Genomic DNA, 23,125 nt, shown 5'->3' with positions numbered 1-23,125 from the left:
ACGGAGACTATGGGTCTGTATGCGATTTATCATCTGGGTATTCACGTTTCATAAGTGAATTTGTTAATATTAAAAATCTAAAAAGTGCAAACTCGTAGATTTCTGCCAAACATAAATCATTAAACTTGATCATATTTTAATGAAACTCGGGAACACAGTGTTAGTGTTTAACACTAAAATGGAGTATGGTTTTATAGCCTTAAATCTTATATTGATGGGATGCATCGTGTACGGAGACTATGGGTCTGTATGCGATTTATCATCTAGGTATTCATGTTTCATACGTGAATTTGTGAATATTAAAAAGCTAAAAAGTGCAAACTCGTAGTTTTCTGCCAAACGTAAATTATTAAACGTGTTCATCTTGTACTTAAATTACAAATACACTACTGAATTGATCATCCACACTGTTAGCCATATGGGGTCCCTTTGTTCATGTCTCATTATCATTATGAAACGAACCACAAGGGATACGCCAAATGTAAACCCTACAGACGAATTCGTGCATACTCACATATGGTGATGGTTTCAGGTTACTGCTTGATAATGGGGATATGTCATGTTGTGGGGAACATTTGCTAATTAATTAATAATACCTTAATCATATCTAATGGATGCTTTGGTAAACTTTGATAAATTTATGTGGATAAACAATACCATTGATCGTCTTAACTATTCACACAAAAAGAGCAACAAAATTTTAAATATGCTAATATGAGGTTAGCATATATGTGGACATGCTACGCGGCCTTAAAAGGCATCATGACCGCACAACGCGACAGTCCCCTTTTTAAGATTCTGACGTGTGGACGGGGTTTTAGCCACTATATAAACTAGGGTTCAAGAAATCCGAAATTCGAAAAAAACCGAAATCCAAACCAAAACCGAAACTCAAATAAACCGATCCGAATTCTTATTCGGATATTTGGATCGGATCAATCCGAATATCCGAATAACTAATTCGGATTTGCATCGGATTCGGATATGAAATTTTAAAAAATTCGAATTATTCGGATATCCGTTTAATCCGAATAAAAAACTTGTTTCTAGTGGTATTTTCCGATTTGGTATATTTATTAGACTATTCTTTGATGTTTAAACTTTAAATTTGTGTTATAAATAATTCGTATTTACCGGTTTGTATATTTATTGTGATTCTAAACTATTAAATTTTAGGAACATAAAAATAGGAAAATTTTTTAGGTTTATTTCGGATTATTCGGATATTATCTGATCCGAATTGAATTCGGATAGATTCGGATCGGATAGGAATATTCCTAATTCGGATCGGATCAGATTTCGGATAGGGTACAAAAATTTTCAAATCCGAATAACCTGAACCGAATAATCCGTTATCCGATCCAATGAACACCCCTAATATAAACATCATTAACCTTATCCCTAGAATATAATACGAACCAAAAGCTATTAGGGTATAAAATTCAAATCATGATTGAAATTTTTGGAGCTTTTGGAGGCAAGGAATCATGGTTTAAAGAGCTAAAAGTGCAATACATCATGGAGCCAATCATTGACCTATACAGGTGTTGATCGACTGACTTTCTAGATGGATCCGGAGCTAACACCGGCCTTGTAGCAACTGGAGTGAGAAATGGATTAGCATCTTTGAATTCGAACTTTTGAACAATTTCATGAACGTATTTTTCTTGATGATTTAAAATCCCGTCCGTCTTTTGTTCAACTTAAAGACCCAAAAAGAATGCCATCTCCACCCAATGAACTCATCTCAAACTGACTCTGCATGACTTCTACAAACTCTCTACACAATCTATCACATGTGGACCCGAAGATAATGTCATCAACATATACTTGGACTAGGATCTGATCATCCTTTACCTTCTTGATAAAGTGTGTTTAATCGATAACACCTCTTCTATATCTATTCTCCAAAAGATGTTCTGCTAAAGTAGCATACCAAGCACGAGGTGCCTGGTGAAGACCATAGAGAGCTTTATTAAGACGATAAACATGATTGGGACGATCGGGATCCTTGAAACCTAGCGGCTGCTGGACGTAGATTTATTCTTTTACTTTCCCATACAAGAAAGAAGTCTTCACATCCATCCGATATACTTTGAAATTTATGCATGATGCATAGGCTAAGAAGAGACGAATTGCCTCTAGCCTAGCAACAGGAGCATAAACCTCATCATAATCAAGACCCACACGTTGGGAGAATCCTTGAACCACCAGCCGTGTTTTATTCCTTATGATCACCCCTTTATCATCCTTCTTATTCCTAAACACCCACCTTGTACCAATTGGTTTATTGTTCTCAGTCTTCTTTACGAGCCTCCACACATTGAGCTTCTTGAACTGGAATAGCTCTTCTTGCATAGCTTTAACCCATGAATTTTCTTTGAGACCAACTTTGTAATCTTTTGGTTCGACCTGAGAAATAAAACATGCAAAAAGACATATGTTAATAGTACCAGACTTGCTCCTTATTTGGATGCCGGCGCAAGAAGAGCAATTAGTTTCCCCGTTGGGTGTGAGCAGTGAATTGGCAGCTGAGGGATTTCATCCACATTCTCAACAGGTTCAGATGCAATATGTGTGGAGCGTTAATCAGAACATCAGTGGCTGGTTGAACAATGTCTGGCTGATCAACCACATGTTCTTGAGCAATGGGACCATCCCAGAGTTCTTTAGTGAAAGGCACAACAATTGCGGGAATCAGAGTCAAATTTGTGTTGTGAGAAGTACCAACAGTAGTCTGATCAGCATCAGCCTGAACATGTTCACTTGATGAGGGGAGGTGTGGTGACAGATTCTACCACACTAGGTTCTTCCTAGAGATTAACTATTGGTTCAGTGTGATTCACATCAACGCTGTCAACTGACATGAATGAAGTATCTGAATAAGAATCGGAAGCATCTTCGACTGTCACTGTGTCAGTTGTGCCTGGTGGTTGAGGAATAGGATTGACCACAACTTTTTGAGGAGACGCGGGTAATACATTTCTGTTTGATGGGCCAACAGACAAGTTGACAACATTCATGTTGTTGGCAAGAATTTTCATCAACATTAATTCAGTACTAGGAGCAAGAACTTGAGCACTTGTATATAGGGAAACATATACACCTTTAAACTGTTCATACATATAGTCATAGTTAAACGACCAATTGGGTCATGTGTGTGCATTAGTGGGATAAAGCTCTTGCCAGTCAACATTGTAAGATTCCCTGATCACTTTGGTTTTCTTGTTGTAAACACGATAAGCGGTTTTGTTGGCAGCATATCCAACAAAGTAACACTCTTCGACCTTCTCAGTAAATTTGGGATCTGAGTTGGCACCGGAATGGAGCAAAGGCATGGACAACCAAATGTTTTGAAGTAGTTGACTTGCGGCTTGGTATGATAATAGACTTCAAAAGGAGTCTTCTTCAATCGCTTGTTGATCAGCACACAGTTTCATATGAAGCATGCTGCATTGATGGCTTCATCCCAAAAGAATAACTGAAGTTTTGAGTCTGACAAAATTGTTCTATTGGCTTTAATCAACGTTTTGTTTCTACGTTCAACAACTTCATTTTGTTGTGGAGTGTACGGGGAACTGAACTGGCGGTCTATCGCTTTTGAATGACTGAAGTCATCTATGGTTCTGTTGCAAAACTCTGTTCCATTGTCACTCTTGATACACTTAACCTTTTGTTCAGTCTGATTCTCCACGAGAGTCATGACCTCGATTAAAAACTGTGTGGTTTCGTCCTTGTGCCCTAGAAGGAAAGTCCAGCTGAAACGCGAGAAATCATCGTTAACAACAAGACACTAGGCTTTTCGGCCTATTGCCAATGAATGGATGGTACCAAATAAATCCGTGTGTAATAGCTGAAGAATGGTTTTAATGGAGTTGACAGTCTTGGGCCTGTGAGAGAGCTTATGTTGCTTGCATTTAGAGCACGAAAGAAATTTCTCAATGCAAGAGAAGTTTAATAGGCAAGCCCCTCAAATGCTCGCCTTTAACCAGTTTGTTTAAATTCTTAAATTCACATGACCAAGACGTCTATGCCACAATGATGAATCGTTCTACGAGGCTTTCGAGATCAAACACGACACAGTTTGGTGAGAGAATAAATTGTTCATGTTCAATATGTAAGCATCATTGTGCCTCAGAATACACATCAAAATTCATTCTTTTGGGACTTAAAACCTGGTTTTAGAATCAAGCATTCATTTTCAGTGAACAACGTGGAGAATTTCTTGTCGCAGATTGTGATTAAGTTGCTCCACGAGGTTAACGTCATCAAAGGTTAGGATGTCGTTTAAAACTTTTCCCATCTTCGTTAAGTTCCCTCCCATGTCTCCAGCAAAGGAAACGTGCCCACCATCAAACGATTATACGTCGAACATCAAAGACTCGTCCCCAGTCACGTGTCTGGTGTAGCCACTGTCCAAGTACCAAATACTATTGACAAGCCTTCTTAACTGGCCCTACACACATTAATAATTAATTAGATATGGGTTCCCAAGACTTAGTTGTCTCGAGAAAATCAGCCATGAAATCACCAAATTTTATGTTATTTCCCTAGAAAATGAAATGTTGTAGTGAGAATCCATGCAAAATCAGAGCTTCTAGTTTTTGAAGAACTTTTGGGTCGTCTCCTTTTTGTTTTCAACACAAAATTCTCAAATCTTTTGACCTTTGAATTTCTTTGATGATCAGATTTTGGTGAGTTCTTGGGCTTTTCAGTTTTTGAACTCCTTTTTGCTCGTTTCCTTTTGGTTATCCAAAATGGTTTTTTTGTTTTCTGCTTGTTGTTGGATCTCACATTCATTTAACTAGCACTACTTAAAATCTGATCAGTCCTTGATCTTGAGCTACTGGTAGCCTTGGATCGGGACGGGTTAAACTGTCTTTTCATTTCTTTTTGATGTCGATGCCAGTTCTTGCAATGTCTTTCAAGGTGAGATGGGTTTCCACACACAAAACAACATTTCTGCCTATGAACCCCATAGAACTCATCTGAACTATAACAAGACTGGTGCAGAGGGAAAGGTGATACTTGAAAAGGAACTGATTGCAGAAACTGTTAGACTCATAGCCAAAATTACTAAAATCATTTGTATAGTAGGAATCAACATAATTTGGTTGATAGTGACCATAGTAGTTGCTGTCATTGAAGTTGTATGGCTGAGGATTTCTTGATTGATTTGTTGATTGAGAAAATGATTGTCTACTTGATGGAACATATTTACATGAAGTACTAGCCTTTTCATTTTCAAAGATTCTACTTTTGTTTAAGTTATCCTCAGGCTTACAACTAGATGATGAACAACCTGATATGTTCACATCAACAGGTCTTTTCAAATTTTTGCAGCTTTCAACATATATTTCATTATAAATGGTTTCACAATCACCATCTGAAATAACATCAACATTTTTATTTAAAATAGTGTGTAAGTGCCAACATTAAAACTCTCACAAGTTACATCATCATCTGAAGATGAGGACAATGTACTTTGCTTGGAAATAAAATTTTTATTAATACATACAGTTGGAAAATGATTTTGAATTCATATTAGGATCAAAAAGTGATTTTGATTTTATTTTCTCGTTACAACCCATGTCCTTTTCCACTGACCCACATTCGGCTACACCACCTGATCAACAAGACAAATCACCATTAGAATCAACAGGCACATGCATTGGATCAAACTGGTTTCGAATCGAAAGGAACAAATGTCGTAGGCTTTGGCACATGACCAATTCCATACACATTTCATTCTCTAGAGGATGTTAAAACTAAAGTGATGTAGGGGCCTGTAGTTGTCATTAAATGGTGGTGGAATTGCCACAAATTCGTATCCCAAACCTGTCTTTTGTTTCACACTCATATGTTGTCCAATGATGTCATTTAATTTATCATACATTATTTTAAACTTGTGTACATTAAATTTCATTCAGAAAGCTCTAGTTCTAGTATCTCAGTTTTAGCATTTAACTCGGCTATTCACTTTTCATGAAATTTATTATTTTAGTGGACTGAAACAATTTACCATGCATTTTTGCTATATTGTCATAATGAGTTTCGATTCTAGTGGTATATATCTTATGAGATTTCTTATATTCTTCATTCAGATGTTTAATGCTTTGATTTTCTTTAATCACATTAGTATTATGTGCTCTATATAACTCTACCTTATTTATACAAGCTTGAGAGCAAAGGTTTTTGAGTACAAGCTCAGTGAATTGATCGTCTTACCAGTCTGGTTCTGTTGATCCAGCATATTTAGTGACGAGGGCCCTGGAGTTTGAGCTTGAGTTCCTTTTTCTTGAATTTCCTTGACCAATCCGTGGAATTCTTTAACCCAAACTTTGACCTGTTAGCCTCTTGTTACTTCTCTTTCCACTCACATTTTTTGTAACAAATGTGATCTTGATGTCATTTGTTGGCTTTGTTGGGTTGGCTAATAAAATACATCGTAAGTGAAATAAAAATAAATAAAAGACTAATATACAAAAGATTGCCCTACAAATATTGAAGACAAAGTAAGTTTTTTATGATGGACGGCTGGACACCTTAGTTTTAAGTGAATTTTGTATCCAAGAACAGTTTATAAGCTGAAATTAATTGTACACTTAGATTTATATCTAATTATACAAATTAAATGATAAATTAATAAAGAAATCAATAATTGGAATCTACAATCAGGTTTAGCAAAACGTGGAAACACTATTTTTCGACATAACAATTAAAATATGGTTTTAATAAATTGTTTATAATTTACAACACTATTATATAGAAAACTCGACGGTTCATGATGCATGATGATAATGAACGTCAAAACTAAACCACACTCGGTCAAAGTGTTTTTGGACTAGTACTTAAATACTTTTAGAAAAGTTCCACGCCAAGACACAAATTACCCCACAGTTTTTTTTTTTTACTTATTTATTGTTCAATTGGCTCCTTATTTATTTATTTATTTATTTATTTATTATTATTATTATTATTATTATTATTATTATTATTATTATTATTATTATTATTATAAACAATACCTAAAAGTGTGTGGCCCAAATGTAGAACCAAAGACGGGTCCAAACATTAATACAAAGAGGAATACATAAACACAAGATTAATACAAAGAGGAATTAATACATTATTGGTTTTGTCATTCAAAAAAGAGTTGCGACATAGCTTGTTGCCCGCATACTTTCATATTTATTATAATTGAATCATTTTTAACAATTTGAATATATATAAACAAAAGATTAATAATAAAAAGAATGGATCTAGAATTGAGCTAAATTGATGGTCTCTAATATCTTGACTTCCCGGAATCGTTTATTCACTAATTATTTATTGGCAAAATAAATACACGAACACATTAAATAGTCAAACAACATAATTTATTTGTTATTTATTTGTAAATATTGTGAATCTTGTATTAATAAATAACATAAAATAATATTTAATTCAAAATATATGAATTAAATGTGATTGTATCATATTTTCATGCACATACACGTACACTTAATCTAGTCATATTTCTCACAGTATAAATTGGGGCATTACGGATCATCAAGAACACTAAAAAATGGTAAGAAATATGAACACTACATTCGAGTCATGGTATACTTCGTTACCCTTAAATTAATTAAGTACTCTTTCATTTCCTTTACGCAGGGCTTACTGATGGTTTTCGTGTTTAGATTTTGCTACATTTTATTTATCCCAAAAATTGCAAGTGCTGCCACTTACGATGTCACAGCTTATGGTGCAAAAGGAGATGGTTACACAGATGACACAATGGTAAACCAAGTCTATAAATTAGAAGTCTTTTCTAATAGGCCCGATTACATTCAGTGGGCCATGCAGATTCCATGCGGTGAATGTTAAGGTAAACGAGTCAATAACTGAGATATGTTGAATCGATATCAAGAACACAAGGTATAAAGCGTTTTTCAAAAATCAATTTGCCGTCCATCAAACATCAAATTGTATTTATTATTTATATTCTCGATTTGTTTCTTGAATATGAAGTACCAAAACCCAAATGAACAGTTTCCATAAATATAATAAATAAACCTCGTGTTTATATATTAACTAGTAGGTAGACCAGCGCAATGTGTGAGAAAACCACATAAAAAACTCAAAAGTTGCTAATTGACATAAGAACACAAAACATGAGTTTGTTTCAATAAGCAATGTTGTTAGCATAAATTTGTGTTACCAAAAGTATTTATAAGTATAAAAGAAAGTCAAAAGCCAACCTAATGCCAAAGGCAAAAGTCCAAATAAGAATAAAGGCCACTTCCGCTTCTACATACCTTCAAATTACAAACATACACAAAGACACAAAGTACAACTATGTTGAACCACCAATCCCTATTATTGTAATATATACAATTATACTAGTTTTTATTTCACGAGTGTTATTTTATATTATTTGTTTTTAATATTTATTTTTTTTTTGAATTTATTTTTTTATTGTATAAAAGTTAATAATATACTTATGATTTAATGATAAATTATTTTATAAATAAATGAGATGTTATAACCCGGTTTAAAAGCTATATGGGTTTGATGAAACCCAAAACCCGTTTATTTTTTTTACTATAAAATTGGTTTTTCAATTATAAATAATATATATCTTTTTTTTAATAAATCATATATTAATTTTTAGTATACCCCTACTTTATTTTAATATCAAATATTTGGTGAGATTAGTTTTTCATTTAATGAGATGTTATAAATCGTTTAAGAAATATCTGGGTTTGATAAGACCCATACCCGTGAATTTGGGTCAAATGCATGAGAAACCTTCATTTGAAAATCAAGCAAATCTGGTGACTTTAAAAAAAGGGGAAGCGACCACATCGCGACACGTAAGATTTTTATGTTTTCGTTGATATATATTATAGACTATGTTAAAACCCGCTTGATACACGAGTTAGTAAAACATATATAATTAAAAAAATACATGTAGTACACAGGACAATAATAAAACAAAAACGATAAATAATTGATAATATAAACATTTACAAACATTTTTGTTAATATCATAAAATTACCAATATCATACACGTAATAGACATTAGGGTTTTGTAGTAGTTAACAAACGTTATAAAACTTTACAGTTTTATATCGGTAAGCGTTCATGGAGACTATATATATAGGTCATGTTGTACAAAGTTATATAGAAATTTGAATAGAACTCTTTAATTTCAAACCAAAGTAATAAAAAATTGAGAAGTCCCATTTCATGAATTGGATTTAATCAAAGAACCAAAAGGATATAATTAATTTATCGAAACCCAAATTTTTATCAACGAATCTCCTATGAATGTTTTAATTTTGTATTCGATAAATTGTTACTCATGTTGATGAATATAGATTGAAACACATGTAAAATGAAGAAATCAAGCAAACCTTATAATTCCAATGTAGAACACGAATGCAAAAGCAAATGGCGATCGTTAACTGAATATGTATAATCTAATCGCATTTATACTTTGAATTAGGGTATACTCATTATAGAATTAGGGTTGAGGATTATATAGAATTTAAAGAGATTTGATTAAAAATATTTTAATAAAAAGGAAAAAATAAAAAAATATCATGTGACAATTTAAGGAGATTTGATGTAAAGTATTTTAATGAAAAGGAAAAAAAATAAAAAAAATGCCAAAATGCCATATGATAATTTAAAAAGATTTGATAAAAAGTATTTTAATTAAAATGAAAAAATAAAAAAAAATGTCAAAATATCATGTGACAATTTAAAGAGATTTGATGAAAAGTAAAAAAAAATGATTGTTAAAAATCCACTCTTTTGTTATATAGGTAGATTCTTAGTTTACATAGTGTGCTCTTTTCCATGAGTTAAAAGAGTATTAACGTTTATAGTTTTTGTTACAAAATAGTCTCTCTACGCCATCCAGATTTTCAATTCAAAATAAACGTATATCTCTCACTAAAAAGGCAAAAGACGATTGTGTTTACTACTATTCCTTTTTATTTATTTTTCATACGGATGCATTTGTAAATGTTGATTTTTTTTTTGGCTAAAATTCACGTACCTTTCTAGCTGCGTGAAAACTTATTTTGGGGTAATTTAATCTAATAGCTTTCGGGTAACATCATTGCACCGAATACAATGAGTGGATGGAGAGGTTGTGAAAAGAAACCTATTTGGCTGTCTTTCTCTGGGGTGCATGGGCTCTCAATTTACGGGCCTGGCCATATCAATGGTCGGGGTTCGTTGTGGTGGGAAAACAAGGATAGTTTTTTGAATCTTACTTCAGTTCGATGTCAAACAACATAAAGAAGTTTACTAACGGGATTTGTTTACCTCTGCAGGATCATTCATCATTATCATCATTATCGTACTCAGTATATCCCACCAATAGCAATGCTATGGTAGAGTCTGAGGAGGGTAAGATGTAGACAGCCTTACCTCTATCCCATAGGGATAGAGAGGCTGCTTCCGGTGAGACCCCCGGCTCGATAGTAGTTTTGAATCAAGCCTTGGACATAAGACACATAACACTCAATCATCGGGACACCGGCTGATTGGTGCATGTGCCCTTGTCTTTCGGCTATCAACGCCACCACATGATGCTTGATTAACCTTCCGCCACTTTTAACGTTATTTTCACGTGATTAGTAAAATAACGTCAAAATTAGTGCAATTTTACTTTTTCCCACCCAAGGGTTCACACATATATACATTATTGTTTACCTCTGCAGGATGCTACCAGAAAATGCAAGCGCCCAAAGGTAAGATAAGATGTGTACTTATTATGCATTGATGTCGAGTTTGAAAAGGCTAGCATATAAATGTGAACTGTTTTAGGCTTTACATTTCAATCGATGCAATGGTCTTCGACTGATTGGGACAACTCATATTGACAGCCCAAAACTTCATATTAGCATTGTTAATAGCCAAAACGTAAATCTTGGGCATCTTCGAATTTTAGCGCCCGCAGACAGCCCCAATACTGATGGGATCGATATTTCTTATTCATCACACATAAATATCCATGACTCTACTATAAAAACCGGTATTTTACCTATACCAGATTCTTAGTTCTTTTACAACAATTAGTTTTCTTCTATGTTGCAATGTTCCAACCATTTCGATACGATAAAATAGGTGATGATTGTGTGGCTATTAACGGTGGGATATACGATCTCAATGTAACCAGTGTGTTCTGCGGACCAGGCCATGGCATAAGGTATCAGATGATTAGTGCCTTTTCTTCTGTTAATAGTCACATTTTCACAATGTTCCCCTCACATAGCCATTTATGCGCTTATGTAGTATTGGAAGCCTTGGGGAAAACGGACGTTATGATACAGTTGAAAAAGTAAACGTACGAAACTGTAACCTCACTGGAACCACAAATGGATTACGAATCAAGACTGTAAAGGTAAAATTTAATATAACGTTATATAAATTTTCTATCGTTTTAAACTAATATTTGATCTTTATCGTGTTCTTGTGCAGTAGGGTGGAACTGGTTATGCTAGGGGGATCGTATTTGAGGATATTACTATGGTAAACGTACAAAATCCAATCATAATTAATCAGCATTACCACTTTAATGCTAAAAATGCTTTTTACCAACCACGAGTAAGTGTCTATGTTAATTATGTTGGAATTAATCGTTAAATTTTAATGCTTTAAGGGGTTGATTTGAAAGTTTATTAGAATTATTATTAGGTAATAATAGTTTGAGTATAGGTTCAATTGTTTTTGAATGATTATGGATAAGTACATGTTGTGTTTATCTCTAAGTTCTAGTCTTTGAGTTTGTTTAGGAGAAGGTAAATGTTCTAGTATTTAAGGGGTTATTGTTTCTAGTTTTTAATTTTTTTCAAAGTTTTGTTTATTCGGTTCACTCAATTTACGATCAAAGCTACAAAAGTCAAAAGCAAGTTTTCTTTTCTTCCTTTATTTTATTTCAACGAAGGCTACTGTTAGTTTGCTGTCTTCCAAGTTCTATACAAGATCGATTAATATCCATTAATTGGTATCAAAGCTAGTGTTGAAGCTCTAGGACCTGCATAGAAGTGATTTAACATAACTTCAATACTCGATCAATCAACTCAGTTCTTTCTGCCAAGGATAAAAACAGATTAACCGGTGTAGGTCGTTTTTTTGGCATCCGATCAGATTTGCGAGTAGACGGACGGAAGAAGATTCGTCAAAGTGGTGTGATTTGAATCTGGTCGCTCTAGCAAGAGAAGAAGAAAACAGTAGAAGCGAAGAGCTTGTTTTTTCTTCGATCGGTGGTTAATAACGGGGTTGTTCTGGTGACCCGGGAAGAGGGAAATCGATAAGTGATCAATTGATATTGAAGTTGTGAAGAAGAGAAAATGGCAATGGTAAAAGATCCTGATTTTGACTCCTACAAATTACCCGATATGGGCTGTCAAAGTTAAGACAATTTTGGATGCGTATGGAATATTGGAGGTGGTCGAACCAAGGGTGTTAGGAGCTGCGGTGGATCAAAAGAAATCAAAGCAAGCACTTGCTTTCTTATTTCAAACCATACCCGAAGACATGGTTTTACAAATGGCGGATTACAATGATGCAAAACAAGTATAGGATGGATTGAAAACAAGATATTTAGGAGTGGATCGAGTGAGAATGGCTAGACTAGCAACACTAAGAAGGGAAATCGAAGGATTGTGCATGAAGGAGGGTGAGTCGATTGATAATTTTGCTACTAAACTTACCGGGTTAGCTTCGAAGGAGAGGAGTCTCGGAGATTTGATTGAAGAAAAAGAATTGGTGAGAAGGCTGCTTGATTCAATGCCTAAATCTTTTCTTCAAATTGTAGCCTCAATTGAACAATGTTTCGAGTTGGATTCGATGCTATTTGATGAAGCCGTTGGAAGATTGAAGGCATACGAGGAGCGTATCAAAGGATCTGATAAAGCAGAAGACGTTCATGGGGGTTTGTTATTTGCTAAGAAAGAGAATGAGAAAACGCACATGTGTGAACATTGTAGTTGTGGAAGTTCAAGTCGGGATGATCTAGGACGAGGCCAAGGAAAGGGTTGGGGTCCGGGAAGGGTCGAGATGGTGAACGGTTCCGACGTGATAAGAGCCACGTTAAATGTTTCAGGTGCAATGAGTTTGGTCACTTTGCGAACGAATGTCCAGGGAAGGAGAAAATGGATGAACAAGCGAACTTTAGTAAAAAAGATGATGGTGATCCAGCTCTTTGGTGAAGACCGGTATGAAATTTAACGATTAAGGGGTTGATTGTTGGAATTAATCCTAAGTTTTAATACTTTAAGGGGTTGATTTGAAAGTTTATTAGAATTATTTTTAAGTTAGGTAATAATAGTTTGAGTATAAGTTTAATTATTTTTGAATAAGTATGGATAAGCATATGTGTGTTTATCTTTAAGTTCTAGTATTTGAGTTTGTTTAGGAGAAGGTAAATGTTCTAGTATTTAAGGGATCATTGCTCTAGTTTTTAATTTTTTTCAAAGTTTTGTTTCTTTGGTTTACTCAATGATCAAAGCTACAAAAGTCAAAAACAAGTTTTCTTTTCTTCCTTTGTTTTATTTCGACGAAGGCTACTGTCAGTTTGTTGTCTTTCTATACAAGACCGATTAATATCCATTAAATTATAGCGGGCTATTTTATCATATTATATACAGTCCTTTATATTTCCTGCTGCCTAATGTATTGCTTGGTTTTCTATATAGTCAACACTCTCAGCTGTACATGTGAGTGATGTGTCGTATATAAATATACATGGGTCCTCGGCGACAAATCAAGCAATTATGTTCGACTGCAGCGAAGAACTTAAGTGTTATGGAATATATACTAACCAAGTTGGAATCACTGGTCCTGGCGTTTTTTCTTCCTGTAACAATGCTAAAGGGAACTTTGTTTCTACCTACCCAGGTGTTAGATGTAGTTAGATAATTTATATGTAACCCCAAATATATTGGGACAGAATGCTGGTTCTAGGGTTTCAAATAATGGTTGTATGTATAACGGAAACAACAATTGATATGTTAACTAATTACAAGTTATTGCTTTGACGCGAATACTCTCTATCTTTAAAGCAATTTTAGCCCCACCGTTCAATATAATCATGTGCTTTGGGTTTATGACGAATTACTTCCCAAGAAACGAAGCAAAGTTCGGGTAGTATTCCTAATCAACACTGCACGGGGCGGTGTTAACTGTTAAGCGATTGGATTTACTGAGTTTTCAACAAGTTCAAGTGACTAGAAATCATGTTCGGTACCAGCATAATTTCACTAGTCTTCTGGTGTAAAAAGGTGATAATTTTTGGAGAACATTTGTATGTTTAAAACTTGATTTATTGGTAATATCCACCCCTTCCGTACGATTCCACCGGAATTACGATAATGAAATCAAATGACACATGCATATATCAACCGTTAAACATGGTGGTACGTGAGTCCGGTATTTGAAATCTTTAAAATTAAGTAGATACACATATATGCATGCGCCGCCAATTGAAATGATACGATATTTGTAAATGCATGAAACCAAATGTCGGTTCACAAATTGAAACCTTAAGTACCAAAATGTGTCCCTTTTTCCGATGTATCATTGTTATTCATCTTTGTATCACACGAGTAAAAATTAATAAAATCTGCAAGTAACATTTGCGCTTATTTATTTGAAGAAATATAAAAACCTGTAACGGATGATTTACATAAATATTATGTATTTATACTTTTTTTTGTAATATATTACAATAAATTAGAGGAATAGAAAGTTACGAGGAAAATAATGTTACAATTTAATAATAGAACATATTGTTTGTTATTTTTTTTTATTAGTAGGTGTACTCCGGTAGTCCAGGCTACACAAAGGGTACGATAGTCAAACATCAAAATCACTTTTTTTATGCATAATGTTGTTTAACTACCTCATCTCTTTTAGTTTTTACTAAACATACCTTTTTCCTAAAGTTTTACATTAATACGATTTAAACCCTTTTGTTTTTTCTTTGTTACTTTGTTATCTTTTGTTATCATTATTATCTAAAAATAGTTTTATTATACATTAAAGAGTTTTTCTTTTATTTATTTATTATTATTATTATTATTATTATTTCTTGCATATTATAAAACAATTTTCTTAATTTTTAAAAATAACCAAAATAATAGTTTATGAAAAAAACGTTTCTTTAATTAAAAAGTATATTTTTTTCTATTTTAATGTTTAAAAAAAATAATTTTAAGGCATAGCTTACCTTTTTTTTAAATAAAAATCACATTTTCAATCAATGAAAGAGATTAAACAACATACGAATTGATCAACAAATTGGTTCGCTTCTCATATCATGTCACATTTATCTTATGCACCCAAACCTAACAAAAAAAAAAATTCAAATGTTTTTTTTGTCCATGAAAGGCATATGATAAGATAAAAATATATAAAACGCTTTATTGTAAAGACGTTATCTCATTATTCTTTAAAATGCATTTTATAAAGCCTTTAATATAAATATTATTATTATGATAAAGAACAATACATACAATAAAAAGAGAAAAAGAAAAAAAATAATAATAAACTGTAAGGTTATTTATTGTTATTTTAAAAAGACACTGAAATAACAAGTATTAGAAGATAGTAATACGTCAAATAAAATGATAAAAGGTATTGAAAGTCTAAGGGAGTAAGTATGACAAGTACACAATGGGGGTGCGTTTAGCTTACAAAGCACACCAAGTCAGGTGTTATATCGGTTTACCAGTATTATCTATATATATAGTAAAAGAGACTTTTTGTGCAACAACATGGAAGTAGGTTCTAGTAGTTATATCTATATATATTAGATATTTGTGAAGTTGTTGCAATAAGTAGATCTGGTCCACTGGCTTTGGTTACTTTGTTAAAGTGTGTTTCCTTTACTTAGCCCTATGTTCGATTCCCTTCATATGCTGTTAACATATTTTTTCAGCTATTTTTTAGTTGTGTCACTTTTCTTTGTGTCATTACCAAACAGTTTTAAAACATGATTTTTTTTATTTGCGTCGGTATCAATCCAATTTAAAACATGTTTCCGACTAACGGACCGGACGACAGTTTTATTTTTTTGTTTTAGTTTCGTTATCGTAACTAATGTGACGAAACCGACCGACCGAACTTGCGTAGACTCACATCCTTAAGGCTCGAGTTTGACCAACGTCTGGGTTACCAATCGACGCCACCCCATTGGTCTACTTCAATTTTTATAAATTTTTAAATTTTTTGTTTTATTTCTGGTACTGTAACGAACGTAATCGAACAAATTTCTTTGTTTTAGTTCTGTTACCGTAACGAACTTCATGGAAATTGACCAAATTCACATTGACTCGCCCACCTCAACGGCCGGGACCGACATTGCCCGGGATTTACCAACACCCAATTTTACCGACTGACACCGCCTTATTGGCCCGCCTCAATATTTATATTGTTTGTGTTTTTGTGTTTGTTTTTGTTCCGGCACCGTAACAAATGTAACCAAAAGCATAATGAACATGACGGAAAGCGACCAAATTTACATAGACTCATTGCCTCAACGCACGGGATCTACTACGTATAGGTTTACCAAAGCTCGAGTTATACCGACTGACAGCACCCCATTTGTCCACCTCACTTTTTATATTTTTTTGTTTTGTTTTGGTAGTGTAATGAAAGTAACCGAAACTGACTGAATTCCCGTCGAGTTATCGAGTTACCGTCTCAACGTACGGGTAAATTACTAGTTGTTAAATAAAGTGGAATCATATATATGGCAATTTATAAGTTCAAAAAAACCTGTATGTCTAAGATCAATTGTCCTCTGGCTAATCATCATATTACAAATACATCCTATTTGTCATCAAAATCAACTCCTTGCGAGGTATTTCCTGGTCCAAAATAAAAACAACAAAACATCAGTATGAAAATTTACAAATGCATTTCATCATGTAGGGTCAATATTCTATATTTGTTTTAGGATTGTGTATGTCTTTATATTTTATTAGAGTCGGTGTATTACGTACCTAAGTACGTTTATTTTGTATGGACAAAATGTAAAAGTTGAAGAAATGGGAACCATATAAAAGGGTTACTTTACCTTATATCTCCAACAATTCTTCATAATTCAAAAACACTCACAAGGAAATAAAGAGAATTCTCTCTCTACCAAACACCACCTACCTAACTTTTATACTTTTCTTTCTTTTGTTTCTTACAAACTAAGATTCGAGATATGAGTACTGTTAGGGATTTCCACTAGCTAACAATACGGATTGATCCGAGTAAAGTTGTTAGATCCATCCAAAGAGGACCTATAAGTGGTATCAGAGCTTTCGGCTCATCTTTGTGGTTTTCGGATCAAACTTTTCAGGTTTTGATCTATGTTTTTAATAGATTTGAGGTTTTTTTGTTGTTACTCACTACTTTTGGAGTGCTTTACATCCAAGAAATACCCAAAAATCTTTAAATCTAAGTTTTTGGTGTTTTTGGTTTTCGTGTCTGAGTTTAGATCTAGTTTAAAAACTCAGATTTAGGCCAATCTATTGGTTTTTGGGCTAAAGTTCTTTAGACTTAATTGTTAGTTTGGGTGTTATCTAAAAAAAATCTAATCAAGTTTAACTTTGAGTCAAACTAATCGAGTTTTAGTTTCACTCAAACTAATCGATTTTCAGTTTGCGTCAAACTGATCGAGTTTTAGTTTGAGTCAAATCTGATCGAGTTTCAGTTTAACTCAAAGTAATCGACTTCAGTTTGAGTTAAACTAAACGAGTTTGAGTTCAAGTTAAACTAATCGAGTTTGAGTTCGAGTAAAAGTGATTGAATAGAGTCAAAGCGTTCAAACAGCAACATCACTCTCTTCATTGTCATTACCAGTAACATCTTCACCGCCAAAAACATCACTTGAACCACCACCACCACTACCATTACCACTACCACTACCACTACCACTACCACTACCACTACCACTGGCACCACCACTAACTACAGGACCAGCCATAGCAGATCGTCCTTTGTTCCTTCCATCATCCTCTTCTTCAGAGTCTTTCCAGCTTCCAAACACCTTCTTGACTCGCATCTTTATCTCCATCTCATTAAACCTTTTTTGACTTTCATTCTCTTTCTATAATCTGCCCATCTCTGACCCAAGCTGGGTGATCCCTGTCCTTAGTTTATCTTTAATATTGCTTAAGGACCCCAGTTCGTTCTCCAAAAATGCAACCTAAGACTCCAATCTTTCAATATCTGTAGATCGTTGAGCGAGATACAGTGATTGATTATTCAATAAAGTTTGTTGACTATGCACTCGCGACTGGAGTGTTGCAATTAAGACCTCATGTCTAGCAAACTTGGCTTCACCAGCAGCCTTCTCTTTCTCTAATTTATCCATTCTTTCTCGATCCGAAGCTTTTTCTTTTTCAGACTCCTTCATATTCTCTTTTTTGTTTCCTACTAAAAGTTCATCATTACCTTCTCCTGCTCTGACCGTTTATTATTTGATTCTTTCAATGCCACAATCCTCTCGAGGACAGGATCTGTGAACACTGGAGACTTTCTGGTACTTTCCACTGGATAGAGGGGCTGGGGACTATCAGAGGGTCTAGTGATTGAGGTTGAGGTGTAGGATAGGTTAATTTGGATGGTTGATTAGATAGGAATTGTTATGGTATGGGTTGGATAAGAAGTGGTTTGGAATAAAGGTAAGGTTTAGGTAGTTGTAAGAGTAGGAATGGTAAGTGGTAGGGATATAGCTGAGGAAGTGAATGTAGATGACCAAAATGTTATGGTTTTGAGTGGTGAGGTTAAGAAGGTTGGGGACCTAAGTGGCGGTGCACTAGGTGATTTGTGTTTGGTAGAGGTTTATGGTTGATCATGATAGGTTAGGAAGTCTAAGGGTGAGGTTATGGGTTGGTCGGGTGAGAAGGATTTGTGAAAAGGTGAGGTTTTGATAGGTGCGGATCAGTGTTGTGGAGAAGATGGTGGACTGGGTGTTGGAAAGTCATGAAGTTTAAAATTGGAAGATTTGGGTTTTGGTTTGCTTCGAGGGATTTTGATTTGTTTGCCCTTCATAGATTCAATTTGGCGGGCCATGGTTTTGGGTGAGGCTGGGTGTGGGTCCTTTTGGGTGGTTTCAGATGGTGGTGTGGTTGGCTGTGTCCCGTGGCCAGTGGAAAGCCTTATCACCAAGGTTTTCTTGGAGTCCCTCACCTTCCTCAATTGTTTCAGAGGCCTTTCAACCTCTACTTCTTCTTCTTCTTGAGAAAGCTACTAGCAGGAGGTTTTCCAGTAGCCCTTCTCTTATTCTTGTAACCTTTAACAACCATCATCACTGGCTTATGAACTTTAACCTCTGACTTTGTTTCTTCGTCATCTGGTTCATCAACATCCTGCTCATCATCAATAGAATTATGTTCAATCGGTTCAACCTCTGCAAACAGACAGAAGTTGTGCCATTGCACCATTCCCTTATACTTTTATGTTCTTGAAGAACCCTTGCTCATCATGGAACCGAACACGTATTGTTTCACCATATTTTCATGGTGAGTCTCAAAGGGTGCCAATGGTACACCTTTATCATCATATTCAATCTCATACACGGGCCGAGGAACCTCTAACATCTTATCATCCAATAACAACATCACGATACAACATCCAGGGATTATCCGTACTGGCGTTGGCATGCCTACATAGAAAGATGAATCTTGAATAGTTGAAATGCACTTTGTTGATCAGACATGCAATGAACCCAACCCAGTCTGTTCTCAAGCTATCAAAATCTCCTCTTAAATCCGACAAGGAGTTAACCACATTGTGAAAAATATACTTCGAGTAGGGTGGTATATACCTCTTTTCAGAAGTCTTCCATTCAAACTCATATCCCATATTCATAATAGTATCCATCAATTCCTCCTTGAACTTCTTAAAGAAGTGATTTGGAGCATCCTTTATTACCAGGGATCTTCTTACATTAGCTTCATCAATAACCAAATTCTTCTCTGACTTTGGTAGTTATGACCAAATTTCACCCTTATCCTTAACCCATTTTGCATTACCCTAGTACTCCTTAATCCAGCAAGTGTGTATCTCGGGATCAGTTTTGATGGCATGTAAAATGGCAGATTCCCTTAAACCCCTGATCATTGAAGTCGACACCTTATGTTTCTTATCGGTTGGAAGGTCCAAAGGAGCACACATATTGTGTTGATGTAGATAACATCAACAAAGGACATTAGTACCGATATAACAGAATATAAAAAATTAACATTTGGACAGAAAAAGAAAATATTAAAATTCTGAAATTTCTGAAAATTTTTATGTGTCGGAATCACAATCGCATATAGCAGGGAACAGTCACAAGAACACATAGGTTTTAATCGAATATGATGGAATGCCTTGAGTTAAGGATCCATGGTGATGATAATTAAGGAAGAATTACGTGTGAAACAAGGATACAAATAAGTTGTTCTTAATTTGAAGGCGGTTTTACAGAGAAAGAGTTGAGAGAGTTGAGGGAGTTTGAAGGGTGATAAGAATGAAAGATAATTTGGGTTTCCCTTTATATAGAGTCAACCTATCTCGCGAGAGGGTCAAATCCTCTCGAATTTATATGTTACAATACGCAGAATCTAAAGCACATAAGTATCAATTCAAGTTGAAAACAATGGCGTATCAAAATCGAATATTACAATACATGAAGATTGCCTGCTCTGGGTCGATCAAGCAAAGCACTGAAATAACTCATAGCCGAATCAATAAAAAATCCGCACCTAACTAAAGTTGACGGATAAAAAAAGAACGAAATCTAATATCATATGTAAACACTAAATCGATAAAACCTCAACTGTTTAACATAATAGCTTTACAAACACAAAATTATAACACATGAACGTTTAATTAAATATTAGGATATAATCGAAATAAACACCAGATAAGTAATTAAATCAAACCAAATCCAAACCGTAATTGCAATACCAACAAAGAAAAATATAAAAAAAACCGTAAAATTACACAAAGAGTAGAGCTGTCATAACATGTCAAACATGACATGATAAGACACGATGATCTGTGGTACTAAAAACTAAAATGACATGATAACTAATCATGTCTTCAAACACGAACACATACCTATTTAGTAATAGGTTTGTAAGGCTAAAATTTATGACTTGCGTTATCAATGTGGCGAAGTCGTTAAATATATTTTAGTCGATTAATTAAAGTTGGCTAGTAATCCGGATCCGAGACAAGAGCTTAGGTGCTCGTGTTTATCTTCAACGAGGAGATACCTTCTAGAATGTTAGGGTTATTATTGTGTTAGCTATAAATAGGGCCTTATGTCATATTTATTTGTGTGTGTTTTATAGTGTTAATCAACTACCCAAGGGGAGCTTACCTTTGGTGGGATTGGTTAGTTTATTATATAAATCATTTATTGATTACGGGCCATTCACTATTCTTATTATCTTAATATTATTTGTTCGATCGTTTGACTTCACTGCACCCGTCTCGATCGTTTATCAAGATCAAAATCCGTACATTTGTCGGATCTGGTGTCGAGACCTACAATTGGTATTAGTGCGGGACGAATCAAGTGATTCAACTTTGTTCTTGATATCCGGGTTCTTGTTTCACCGTTACCCGAATCGAGACGTTAATTTCTTGAAGGTTTTGAAGATCTGTTGAAGTTTCGGAAATAAAGTTGGAGGTTTGGAAATAAAGTTTGAAGATTTGGGGAAATAAAGTTTCTCCAAGTTCGTCTCGTATGAAGATCCGGATTCTCAGCTTCGTTTAAGGGAATTCTGTGAAGAACGGAGGGTGACAGGTGACCTCGTTCAAACGTCAGCGGAAAGAGTGGTTGTTGGTGCCAATTTCGGGAAGAGATTATGAGATTTTTCGCTGGCGGTGGCCGGTGACCTCAGATTGCTAGTGGTTGTCCGTGAAATAGAGGGCGGCGTATGGTGTCGGCGACCGGCTGTGGTGAAAGAAAAAGGTCATTGTTGACGATGATAGCCCCTTAGGGTGTTCGTCGGAGAACAATTTTCCGACTAGATAGGTTGCCAGTGGCACTTGATGATGATGGAAAGTCGCGACTTTAAGTGACGTTATTTAGAATGTGAATGGCTGGAGCTCGGTTCTCGGCAGAGGGTGGCCGGTGACCACTAATGAATGATTCAAGGTTGCTGATGTACATGGTAGTTTATGGTTTCGATATTCAATGTATAATATTTGATCAGTTAAATATGAAGGCTGCTGGAATACCGTCCGGCTGAACATATACCCGGTGACTTGTGGAGGCTGGTGCACAGTGGGTGCATCATATTACAGCTCGGGTTCCTGTCTCTATGATGATTACCTATTGGGCCATCTTCCTCCTAATGGGGTTGTTGCTTGCTATTTTGGGCCTACAATTAATTCAGATTTTGGCAACCTTTTAGTTGTTAGACTATTAAATCTTGGGCTCAACTTGGTGTAATATAAGGTATTGATTGATGGACATTCTACTATTAATTGGCTGAATAAATTTACTCGGTCGGATTATGTGCAATGAGAGAACTATTATTTGGATTGACCAAATAAGTTAAAAATTGATCGGTTTCTCGTCATTGTTTGACCAAATGTTCAAAGCGTATTATTTATATATTGCTTTCAAGATGTTCGAGAAGTTACACCTGTGGTGAACTTCGAACAAATTGGATTTGGATTTGAAGAGTAAATAATAAGTTTTGTTATTCAATCTTTGAATCCGGTAATTCGAAATCGATTTGTGGATATTCGAGCTCATCTCATGCCTATAAAGATTACGATCCGAGAGAATGAATAAAGAAGCGAGAACTCCTTCATGAATGAAATTAGGTGGGGGCATACCTTGAGAGGGTGAATTGAAACAAAGAGGAGATGGGTGACACGGTTAAAGAATTGATATCATAAGTCAAGGGCGTGATTGTAAGGCCAAAAATTGTGACTTGCGATATCAATGTGGCGAAACTCGTTAAATATATTTTGGTGAAGCAATTAATTAAAGTGGGCGAGTAATCCAGATCCGAGATAAGAGCTTCGATACACGCGTTTATCTTCAACGGGGAAACACCTTCTAAAATGTTAGGCTATTATTGTGTTAGCTATAAATAGGGACTTATGTCATAT

General features: G+C 34.9%; 1 pseudogene; it reads left to right on the top strand.

Annotated features, from left to right (window-relative positions):
- The first annotated feature begins 7,599 nt into the window (after positions 1-7,599).
- Positions 7,600-14,039, top strand: LOC143585688 (putative polygalacturonase At3g15720; annotated as a pseudogene).
- The last annotated feature ends 9,086 nt before the right edge of the window (positions 14,040-23,125 follow it).

This window comes from Bidens hawaiensis, unplaced genomic scaffold (genome assembly GCF_021521415.1).
Source record: "Bidens hawaiensis isolate Kalapana, Puna unplaced genomic scaffold, B.hawaiensis_p1.1 tig00034127_1, whole genome shotgun sequence".
In the NCBI taxonomy this organism is placed as follows: domain Eukaryota; kingdom Viridiplantae; phylum Streptophyta; class Magnoliopsida; order Asterales; family Asteraceae; genus Bidens; species Bidens hawaiensis.
Note: the sequence above shows the minus strand (reverse complement) of the source record. Positions and strands in the feature narration are given on the sequence as shown.